The following is a 12,475-nucleotide window of genomic DNA, read 5'->3' as shown; positions in this document are numbered from 1 at the left end:
TCGACGGCGGCGAGCTCGGCTGCGGCTGCCGGAGTTCGGTCGTGCACGAAAACGCGTTTGGAGCTTGAAGACGAGCGAAGCAAAGCGCTAGGGATGCTCTACGGGGCCTTACGAACTTGTTGGACTCGCCGGGGTGACCAAATGGTCACCGGAGCTGCGTCGACGGCGAGCTTGGCGGCGGCGAAGGTTCGGCCATGGTGGAGAAAGGGCTATGGCGTGCGGGTGACTAAGCGGAGAGGTTGAAACGGTGGCGGAGCTCACCGCGGTTGCAGCGGGCGTCGAAGCAGGCTCGGGGACGCACTGGAGACGGCGAATCAACGGCGATGGCGATCTGCAGTGGCCGGAGGTGATGAAGGCGACGGCGACGTTCCAGGGCGTCCGGCGCCTTGTGGCTTGACGGAGGAGATGAGGAAGTCGTGGCGGAGCTTCTGCGCGTGTTGGAGAGGCGAGGGGGAGGCTGTGGCGGCGGCTATGGCGAACGGCGGCGACCGGCGCATTCGGACACGAGAGAGAGAGAGAGCGAGGGAGAGAGCAGGGGGAGAGGAGGAGGGCGAGGGAGAGTGCGAGAGATGTCGGGGTGGGGCGTGGCGACGTCCAGGCGTTCCAGGGCGACGAGGAGGGCGCCAGGCAGGCAGGGAGGCTGGTGGCATGGCGCAGTGGCGCGCGCGCGCGCCGGGCACGCTCCCATCCCTCTGTCGAGGACGAAGACGACAGAGGAGGGCCAGTGGGCTGGGCCGGCGCTGGCTGCTGGGCCGGCCAGGCCGCACAGGAGCTGGGTCGTAGGTAAGTTTCTCCTCTTTTATTTCTTTTTCTATTTTTCTGACATATGTTTTGATTTAGTAATAATACTAAATCAATTTATTTCCTTATGCCCATTTTTGCAGGAGCTAACTATATTATTCCAAAGCTCCTCAGCAAATGGCATAATTTTTGGACCGTATTTTATATATAACAATATATATCCAAGGCAAATAATTATCGGATTAATCCAAATGGCCAAGATTAAATATCCATGAGCTCCTAAAATATTTGTTTGAATTTTACCTCTGACCAATATTTTCAGAGAGCAACATGAACATTTCCTTGGACCTTTTTGGAACAATTTTTATTTGGGTCATTTTCAAAATGATTCTGAGGGTTCCACCAATCCTCATTTCAAATTAAATGGAATTTAAACATGATGCACAAATGACTAGCTAGTCTAGGTCATACCAGAACTAGGGATGTGACAACTCGCCCCCACTTGAAAGAATCTCGTCCCGAGATTCAGGGGTCGACGGAAAGAAAGTGGGGTACTCCAGTCGAAGACGATCTTCTCGCTCCCAAGTAGCTTCTCTCTCGGAATGATGAGACCACTGAACCTTGAGAAACTTGATGTTCTGACGTCGAGTGACACGCTCTGCTTGATCAAGAATGCGAACCGGGTACTCTCGGTATGTGAGGTTATCTTGGAGATCAAGCGTTTCGTGGTCCACTCCGCGGATGGGATCCGAGAAGCAACGCCTGAGTTGAGAGACGTGGAAGACATCATGAACTCGAGAAAGATGTGGGGGTAGTTCCAACTGGTAGGCAACCTCTCCTCGTTTAGCGAGAATGCGAAAAGGACCAATGTAACGAGGAGCCAACTTGCCCTTGATACCGAAACGATGGGTACCCTTCAAGGGAGTAACCCGAAGGTAAGCTTGGTCGCCAATTTCATAAGTCATAACCTTATGATGACGATCATACTGACTCTTTTGACGAGATTGGGCTGTTTTCAAATTCTCACGAATGATGCGAACTTGCTCTTCTGCCTCCTGGATCATGTCCGGTCCAAAGAATTGTCTTTCACCGGTTTCTGACCAGTTCAAAGGTGTTCGACATCTTCGTCCATAGAGAACCTCAAAAGGAGCTTTCTTGAGGCTGGATTGATAGCTATTGTTATAAGCAAACTCGACAAAAGGAAGACATTTCTCCCAATCCATACCGAATGAGATAACGCAAGCTCTAAGCATGTCTTCGAGAATTTGATTTACCCGTTCCACCTGACCACTCGACTAAGGGTGAAAAGCGGTACTGAAGGAAAGATGGGTTCCCATGGCAGTTTGGAAACTCTCCCAGAAATGAGAAGTGAAAAGACTGCCACGGTCTGAATTGATCTCTAGTGGAACACCATGAAGTGACACTATTCGAGAAATGTATAAGTCAGCAAGCTGACTAGCAGTGATACTCTCTCGAACAGGAAGGAAGTGAGCCACTTTGGAAAGACGATCAATGACTACGAAGATAGCGTTATTCCCTCTCTTGGTCCTGGGAAAGCCGGTGATGAAGTCCATACCAACTTTATCCCATTTCCATTCAGGAATAGCTAAAGGCTGAAGGGTGCCAGCAGGTCTTTGATGCTCTGCCTTAACGCGACGACAAACGTCACATTTAGCAATGAACTCAGCGATTTCTCTCTTCATCCTAGTCCACCAGAACCTCTGGCGTAGGTCCTGATACATCTTAGTACTACCGGGATGAATCGTGAGAGGAGATTCATGCGCCTCCTTAAGAATCAATTGTCGCAGATGTTGATTCTTGGGAACCACCAAGCGATTCTCAAAGAAAACAACACCACGATCATCCATAGAGAAACATCCACCAACTCCCTTCTTAATGTTTCTCTTGATCCGAGAAATTCCCTGTGTCTTGCTTTTGAGCAGCGACAATCCGATCTTCAAGATCAGGTTTCGCCACCAAGGTAGAAAGGAATCCGTGAGGAGCAATGTGAAGATTAAGCTTACAGAATTCCTCATGGAGAAGTGGTTGGCCTTGCTGCAACATGAGATTGTTGCAATAGGATTTACGGCTTAGAGCATCAGCCATGACATTGGCTTTGCCTGGGGTGTAGGTAATCCCTAGATCATAATCTGTGATTAACTCCAACCAACGTCTTTGCCTAAGGTTCAGATCCGGTTGGGTGAAGATATACTTGAGACTCTGGTGATCGGTGTAGATCTCGCAACGTTTACCAAGAAGGTAATGTCGCCAGGTCTTGAGTGCATAGACTACGGCTGCAAGCTCTAGATCATGTGTAGGATAATTATCCTCATGTGGATGCAACTGTCGAGATGCATAGGCAATCACATGACGATCCTGCATAAGAATGCAACCTAGTCCCTGTCGTGAGGCGTCACAATAGATAACAAAGTCCTTTGTGAAATCCGGTGGCACAAGTATGGGAGCAGAAGTCAGGCGTCTTTTCAGTTCCTGAAAACTGTACTCACACTGTGGGGACCACTCGAACTTTTTATCTTTCTTGAGAAGTTCCGTGAGGGGTTTGGCTACTTTGGAGAAGTTTTCAACAAAGCGGCGACAATAGCTGGCTAGACCAAGGAAACTCCTAACTTGTTTAACGGTTTCAGGTGGAGTCCAATCGAGAACAGCCTGAACTCTCTCGGGATTGACAGCAATGCCCTTACCAGAGATTACGTGGCCTAGGTAGGTCACTTCTGGCAACCAAAATTCACACTTGGAGAACTTGGCATAAAGGCGGTGCTCTCTGAGTTTTTCTAACACAAGTCTAAGATGTTCGGCATGCTCTTCCTCGTTCTTCGAGTAAATAAGAATATCATCGAGGTAAACCACGACGAACTTATCTAAGTACTCCATGAAGATCGAGTTCATCAAGCGGGAGAATGTGGCTGGGGCGTTGGTTAGGCCAAAGGACATGACGGTGTACTCGTACTGGCCATAACGAGTGACAAAGGCTGTCTTGGGAATGTCCCCGTTTCTGATCTTGATTTGGTGGTAGCCTAACCTTAAATCCATCTTGGAGAAGACTGAGGATCCAGCGAGCTGATCATACAGGTCGTTGATCCTGGGGAGCGGATATTTGTTCTTTATCGTGACCAAATTAACGGGACGATAATCTACAACCATCCGGTCCGTACCATCCTTCTTCTTGACGAAGAGGACGGGGCAAGCCCAAGGAGAAGAACTAGGACGGATGAAACCCTTTTGCAAGGACTCATCAAGTTGTTTCTTAAGCTCGGCTAGTTCTAAGGGTGCCATCTTGTAAGGTCTCCTAGAGATTGGAGCTGTTCCTGGGATAAGATCTATGACGAACTCTACATCTCTGTCAGGTGGAACACCTGGCAGTTCCTCTGGAAAGACATCCGGAAAGTCACGGACTACCGGGATATCTTCAAGGTCTGGAAGAGGGCTGGCATTAAGAGAATAGAGCTGACGCTTTGCAACTCTAGTGGAGACAGTGACTATCTTGCCAGATGGGTGTGTAAGCTGAACAGATCTTGTGTAACAATCAATCTTGGCATGATGAGCTGTCATCCAGTCCATACCCAAGATGATGTTAATATCTGAGGACTTGAGGGCTACAAGTGATGCAAGGAATACAAGTCTGTCAACAAGGATTTCATTACCATGGCTAATTCTGGTGGTCTGCCATCTAGACCCTGGGGTTTGGATTTCAAGCGGAGTTGGCATATCACAAAATGACATGTCGTGCAAACGAGCATAGCCTTCAGAAATGAAGGAGTGAGATGCTCCAGTATCGAATAGAACTGATGCTGGATGACAATTGACAAGGAGTGTACCAAGAACGACATCTGGATCAACATGAGCGTCTTTAGCTGAGACGTGATGCACACGTCCATGTTCAGTGTGAACTGGCTTGGCTTTGATCGTCTTACTCGGCGGCTTAACACAGCCAACATACTTCTCGGGCTGGGGTGGAGCATAACTAGTCTGAGAGCAGTCACGTGCATAGTGTCCTGGCTTCCCGCATGTGAAGCAAGTCCCCTGAGGTTGGACGTGGACCCGCACTGACAAGCGGTCTACCAGTAGGCCTGGGTGGGACATATGACTGAGCTAGGGAAGGCACCACATAGGATGGCCTCGGAGCATATCCGGAAGGAAGAGCGGAGTTTGGAACCCAAATCCGGCGCTTCTGAGAACTAGAACCGGAGGAAGATCCCAAATCACGGGTGTGCTTACGAGACTCCTCGTAAGTGAGCTGAGCTGTCTCTGCATTGATGGCCTTGTTCACAAGAGGCTTGGAATGTATCACAATGATGCAGGTGGAGATCACGACGCAACTTGGGGTTGAGACCCTTCCGGAACCTAGCTTGCTTCTTGGCGTCCGTGGACACTTCTTCTGTGGCATAGCGGGCGAGGTTCTCAAACTCTCTACTATAAGCATCAACAGCCATCTAACTCTGGGTGAGACTATAGAACTCTTCTCTCTTGCGATCGATGAGGGCTTCAGGAATGTGATGCTCGCGAAAAGCCTCAGTGAAATCTCTCCAGGTAGGAATCTGGCCAGCTGGAAGCATAGCCTCATAGTTCTGCCACCAAAGACTAGCAGGACCTTCCAGGTGGTATGTGGCATAGGTGACCTTGTCATCTTCAGCTACGTTCGCGGAACGCAGCTTATGAGTGATGCTACGGAGCCAGTCATCTGCATCGAGTGGCTCGATGGAATGATGAAAGGTAGGTGGGTGCAAGCGAATGAAGTCATGAATGGTCGCAGACTTATTGGACTGATGTGCGGTGTTCTCCTCGATACGTGCCAACAAACGGTTAGACTCACGCTTGTTCCTCTCCATTTCTAACATGAACTCTGTCAACGAAGGCGGGTCGGGAGGATCCTCATCCCTACCATCTCCATGGTTCTGGCTACGAAAAATAGAACTTGATGACATCCTGAGAAACGAAACCAGGGACGGAGTCAGCATCAACTATAGACTGTAGAATGTAGGACAAGGAATTAGTATCTCTCGAACTCCTAGGGAAATTCCGGCAGCATAACGGCAGTAAAATGCTCAGAATGAGACATCCTACTAAAAATGGGGTGGTAACATACTCATCAGCATTACTCAAGGTTCTGAGATCATACTAAACAGACTACACCGGAAATACTCAAAACTGGGGTATGACTCTGATCAACCAATCCTATGGGACTACGGAGTAGTAACACGTGATCCTGATAGACGGAAGAGAAAGCCTAGTTCCTTAACCCCGTAGGAAAGATAGGATGACTCAGATCAGAAGGCCATGAGGTATAAGGAGTAAAAAGAGCCTTACGTTCCTTCCCACAATCAATTCCCTTACATAACTAAAGAATTTCTAGACTCAACTTCGACCAGTTTGGCTTGGTAATCCTACAGGCAGTCAGGCTCTGATACCAAGGCTGTCAGGACCCCGACTCAATGCCACATCGATCTAGCATGTAACACCTCATATCACTTTGCGGCCTCACGCACGGTATCCCCACGGGTGTCGCCTTACCTTTGCCCGGGACCGTTTGCGCCTTTTGGCACACGTATATGACAGTGTCGCTAGCATCCATATGATAAGGAGCCCGGGCTGACATGGCTAGTCGTAAACCCAAAGTGGCACTAACTTACAGGGACAGGCATCCATGACCCAGCATCGAACGTGTCGGTCATCAGCGAGTGAATCCAGGCTGTAGCACTGGGCTAACAGGACTCCGGTGAACCGGGCTGTAGCGGGCTAACAGGACTCCGGTATTCATCGCGTGACATTTCCCCGAAGGGACAGACACAGGATCGAAGAAGGACACATGCCGGCCAGCCTAAGTGTTCCGGAGCAGTAGCAAGCTACCAGGGCTCAGTGGAAGCACTAGGAGACATTTCCCGGTAAGAGAGACTACTAAGGATAAACAACTAGATAGTCAGATCCCACACATAGCAATACACATTACACGTACGCATAACATGCAAGTATGTGTTGTACAACATGGCATCACAGCATAACTCAACAACTCATATAGATAAAGGCTCAGAAGAGCCATCATAGCATTTATTACAAACAGGGGTCACATGACCCAACATTCAGAGCAATCAAGCAACAAACGGAAGCATTACATGTCTGAGTACAGACATCTATAAATGAAAAAGGCTGAAAGCCTGACTATCTACAACGTCCGATCAAGATCGTAGCTGAGGTACAAGCTACTGTCGAAGTCCATGAGAACACTAGTAAGACCGAAGTCTCCGCTGCAAAAACATAAATAAAGCAACATGAGTACAAAGGTACTCAGCAAGACTTACATCAGATCCTATCATACATGCATGTGTATCAAGAAGGTAATGTGGGGTTTAGTTGCAGCAAGCCAGCTTTGACTCTGTGGCTATCCTGTTCTACGACTACCAGAAACTCTTGAGGTGAGACAACGTACACGAGTCCACTAATCACCACACAATACACTACTATGGATTCATCCCCGTCTCCCTACGAGAAGGCCATCCATAGCACTCACACTTGTCTTGAGCATTTTAGAGTATCCACTTCAAGTTGTCTATGTACCATGTAAGCATCCAAGAAGTCCATAACCGCGGACCCGGCTATTCGAATAGATCATGTTAACCCTGCAGGGGTGTACTTCTTCACACACGCTCTCGCCACTTACCGCCATGTACACGTCATGTATCTCGGCAACCTTCAAGCGGAAGCCTGGCGAGGGTGTCGGCCACGACCTGACTAACCACACAAGACTCTAGTCCAGGTTTATCGCCTATTCGGGTTCCATCCGCAAGGAGATCCGGCCGGGGTGTCGCTCACGGCCCCAAACGATGTGAGCAGGGTTCCCAAGCCCACCATCCGGGTGCCACTTGGTACACCGTGCCACCTGTGCCTAGTCTGTCCCAAGCCCACCCTGTCGGGTGCCACTTGGTAGAAAAATAGCACTACCTACAAACACCAGAAACTAGTTGCGACTCCTGGACAGAGATCAAGTTGGTTAATAAGTCGAGAGGGTCATTAAGCGGATCCCAATGTGTGGTAGTATCGAGTCATTGGACAACATACATAGAACTCAGTGCTTAAGGACGGTTCCAGTGAGACAACCCACCATGTACTCCTACATGGCCTCTCACCACTACCTTTACCAAATCATGTTCACGCACTTCACTCTCAGCATCAGAGCATATCATAACACTCCAATTCATTCCCAATGAATCAGACCTGACAGAACTCTAAGCAATAGCAGGCATAGGATGGTAGGAACACAACAGTGGCTTCAATCAACTCCTACACATGCTAGTGGGTTTCATCTATTTACTGTGGCAATGACAGGTCATGCAGAGGAATGGGTTCAACTACCGCAGCACAAAGTAGCAGATGAATCGTTGTTGTCCTAATGCAATAACTGAGAGCAGGAGCGAGAGAGTAGGATTGTATCGGAATGAACAAGGGGGTTTGTTTGCCTGGTAAATCAACAGAGGAGGCACTGCTTCACAGACAGGTACTCTGGAACAGCTCCGGAGCAGGACCTATCGAGAAGGAATGGTGCCGGCAATCAATACACAAACATATGCAACAATATGATGCATGAACATGGCATGAAGATGTGATGTTGTTTGAGCTAATGCAACTAGTAATCATTTGGTTTGAAGTCCATTTGAACCATAAGCTCAAATGCATCTCCAAAGTAAGCTCTTATATATGCCATAATGTGCTTTCACCTATACAGCAATTATAAGTTGGTTTGTCATGCATGAAACTAGTACAGATGGAAAGATTGCATTTTTCTGATAATTTTTCATATATAAATTATTTTAATCTGAGCTACGGTTCAATTGATATGAATTTTTGAAGTTTAAATCAATTTCTGGAATTTCCTGATTTAATTTAAATCCAGAAATCATATTATTGCGCCAGCATGACGTCAGCACGACGTCAGTAGTCAACTGCGGCTGACTGGGGTCAAACCTGACGTGTGGGGTCCACACGTCAGTGACAGGGGGTTAAACAGGGTTAGTTTAATCCTAATTAAAAAGGTTAGTGGCGCTGGGGCCCTCTGTCAGAGAGACAACTAATTAACTGAGTTAATTAGCGCTAACTAAACTAACACCTAAACTAAACAGGGCATGGCCCACGCGTCAGTGACCCTGGGGGGTCAAACCCCAGGTCAAACAAGTCAAACCCGCCGGCGGTTAGTCGCCGGCGAGGTCCGCGGCGTACTTGTGCCCCGGGTTTCCTCTGTGGTGCTCCAAATGGCGCGCGGCTAGGCGCGTTAGAGAGCCAGCTCGATGGCGCGTCCGGCGGTGGTCGTGGCTGGGCCTGGTGTGGCCGGAGTCGACGGCGGCGAGCTCGGCTGCGGCTGCCGGAGTTCGGTCGTGCACGAAAACGAGCGAAGCAAAGCGCTAGGGATGCTCTACGGGGCCTTACGAACTTGTTGGACTCGCCGGGGTGACCAAATGGTCACCGGAGCTGCGTCGACGGCGAGCTTGGCGGCGGCGAAGGTTCGGCCATGGTGGAGAAAGGGCTACGGCGTGCGGGTGACTAAGCGGAGAGGGGGAAACGGTGGCGGAGCTCACCGCGGTTGTAGCGGGCGTCGAAGCAGGCTCGGGGACGCACTGGAGACGGCGAATCGACGGCGATGGCGATCTGCGGTGGCCGGAGGTGATGAAGGCAACGGCGACGTTCCAGGGCGTCCGGCGCCTTGCGGCTTGACGGAGGAGACGAGGAAGTCGTGGCGGAGCTTCTGCGCGTGTCGGAGAGGCGAGGGGGAGGCTGTGGCGGCGGCTATGGCGAACGGCGGCGACCGGCGCGTTCGGACACGAGAGAGAGAGAGCGAGGGAGAGAGCAGGGGGAGAGGAGGAGGGCGAGGGAGTGTGCGAGAGAGGTCGGGGTGGGGCGTGGTGACATCCGGGCGTTCCAGGGCGACGAGGAGGGCGCCAGGCAGGCAGGGGGGCTGGTGGCGTGGCGCGGTGGCGCGCGCGCGCGCAGGGCACGCTCCCATCCCTCTGTCGAGGACGAAGACGACAGAGGAGGGCCAGTGGGCTGGGCCGGCGCTGGCTGCTGGGCCGGCCAGGCCGCACAGGAGCTGCGCTGCAGGTAAGTTTCTCCTCTTTTATTTCTTTTTCTATTTTTCTGACATATGTTTTGATTTAGTAATAATACTAAATCAATTTATTTCCTTATGCCCATTTTTGCAGGAGCTAACTATATTATTCCAAAGCTCCTCAGCAAATGGCATAATTTTTGGACCATATTTTATATATAACAATATATATCCAAGGCAAATAATTATCGGATTAATCCAAATGGCCAAGATTAAATATCCATGAGCTCCTAAAATATTTGTTTGAATTTTACCTCTGACAAATATTTTCAGAGAGCAACATGAACATTTCCTTGGACCTTTTTGGAACAATTTTTATTTGGGTCATTTTCAGAGATGATTCTGAGGGTTTCACAAATCCTCATTTCAAAATTAAATGGAATTTAAACATGATGCACAAATGACTAGCTAGTCTAGGTCATACCAAAACTAGGGATGTGACAACCTTGTAGGCTTTAGATCGCCGCACTATGCAGCGGGCCTCGTTTTGGTCCTCGGGTAATTCCTGTCTGGTTAGGTAGGCTAGGAATGGTTCTGTCCACGGGGCGATGACGGCCATTATCAAGTGGGCTGAAGTTGTTATTTCGGTGGCAGAGCCTCTGATTGTGTCAGAGTGTTTGACATCTAGGGTTGTGGCCGACTCCAGACTATTTTTGCCGGTGTCCCCTTCCCATACCACGGATGGTTTAAACAGTCTTTCCAGGAAGATGTTCGGTGGGACAGGGTCGCGTTTAGCGCCGATACGGGCTAGGATGTCCATCGCCTGGTTGTTTTCCCGAGCCACATGGTGGAATTCAAGCCCCTCGAACCGGGCTCACATTTTGAGGATGGCGTTGTGATATACCTCCATTTACGGATCCTTGGCATCGAAGTCTCCATTTATTTGGGATATTGCGAGGTTCGAGTCCCCACACACCTCTAGGCGTTGGATGCCCATGGAGACTGCCATCCGGAGGCCGTGTAATAGGGCCTCGTATTCGGCTGTGTTATTGGAGTCTGTATATAGTATTTGGAGCACGTATTGCACCGTGTCTCCGGTGGGGGACGTCAAGACGACGCCGGCCCCTAGACCAGCCAGCATTTTAGAGCCATCGAAGTGCATGATCCATTTGGAGTATGCGTCGTACTCTTTAGGGAGTTCGGCTTCTGTCCATTCGGCTACGAAATCGGCCAGCACTTGTGACTTAATGGCTCGTCGTGGCTTATATGAACGGGAGGAGCTCGATGGCCCATTTGGCAATCGGGCCCGTGGCATCGCAGTTGTTTATTATGTCATTGAGTGGTACTTCGGAGGCCACCATAATCGAACACTCTTGAAAGTAGTGTCATAATTTCCGGGATGCCATAAATACCGCGTATGCTATCTTTTGGTAATGTGGGTACCGTGATTTGCGTGGAGTGAGGACGATGGATACATAACATACCGGCTTTTGAAGTGGGAATTTATGTCCGTCTATCTCTCGTTCGACGACGAGCACTACGCTTACAACTTGGTGAGTTGCCGCTATATATAATAGCATTGGTTTGCCAACAGTTGGCGCGGCCAGGATTGGGTTGGTGGCTAGGATGACTTTTATTTCTTCCAGTCCTGCCATGGCTGCGTCCGTCCACTCGAAGTGTTCGGTGCGCCAAAGGAGGCGATAAAGGGGAAGTGCCTTTTCTCCTAATCAGGAGATAAAGTGGCTTAAAGCCGCCACGCAGCCACTCAATTTCTGGATTTGCTTGAGGTCAGTTGGGATAGCCAACTATGACAGAGCTCGGATTTTAGCCGGATTTGCTTCAATTCCTCTACTGGAGACGATGAAGCCCAGGAGCTTTCCGGCGGGAACGTCAAAAATGCATTTTTCCGGATTGAGCTTAATGTCGTACGTTCGAAGATTGGTGAACGTGAGCCTCAAGTCGTCTATTAAAGAGTCGACATGTCTGGTTTTAATGACCACATCGTCTACATATGCCTCCACAGTCTTACCGATCTTCTTTTACAAACATGTCTGGATCATGCGCTGATATGTTGCGCCAGCGTTTTTGAGCCTGAAGGGCATTGTGTTAAAGCAGAAGGGGCCGTATGGCGTTATAAATGCTGTTGCGGCTTGATCAGACTCCGCCATCTTAATCTGGTGGTAACTGGAGTATGTGTCGAGGAAGCACAATGATTCATGTCCTGCGGTAGCGTCGATGATTTGATCGATGCGAGGGAGTGGGAAGGGATCCTTTGGGCAAGCCTTATTAAGGTCTTTGAAGTCGACACATAGGCGCCAGGATTTGTCCTTCTTTGGTACCATCACCAGGTTTGCTAGCCAATCCGAATGTTTTATTTCTATAATGAATCTGGTTTCCAGTAGGTTGGCCAGCTCCTCTCCCATGGCTTGTCGCTTAGGTTCAGAGAAACGCCAAAGAGTCTGCTTGACCGGCTTGAATCCTTTTAGAATATTAATGCTATGCTCGGCAATCTGCGCGGGATTCCTGGCATGTCTGAAGGATGCCAGGCGAATATATCCCAATTCTCGTGCAGAAACTCCCATAGTGCAGCGTCTACAGCGGGGTCTAACTGTGCCCCAATGGAGGCTGTTTTTGTAGGGTCTGTTGGATGGACTAGGAATTTAACTATTTCATCTGCTGGTTTAA

Source organism: Triticum aestivum, chromosome 2A (assembly GCF_018294505.1).
Source record: "Triticum aestivum cultivar Chinese Spring chromosome 2A, IWGSC CS RefSeq v2.1, whole genome shotgun sequence".
Taxonomy (NCBI): Eukaryota; Viridiplantae; Streptophyta; class Magnoliopsida; order Poales; family Poaceae; genus Triticum; species Triticum aestivum.
Note: the sequence above shows the minus strand (reverse complement) of the source record.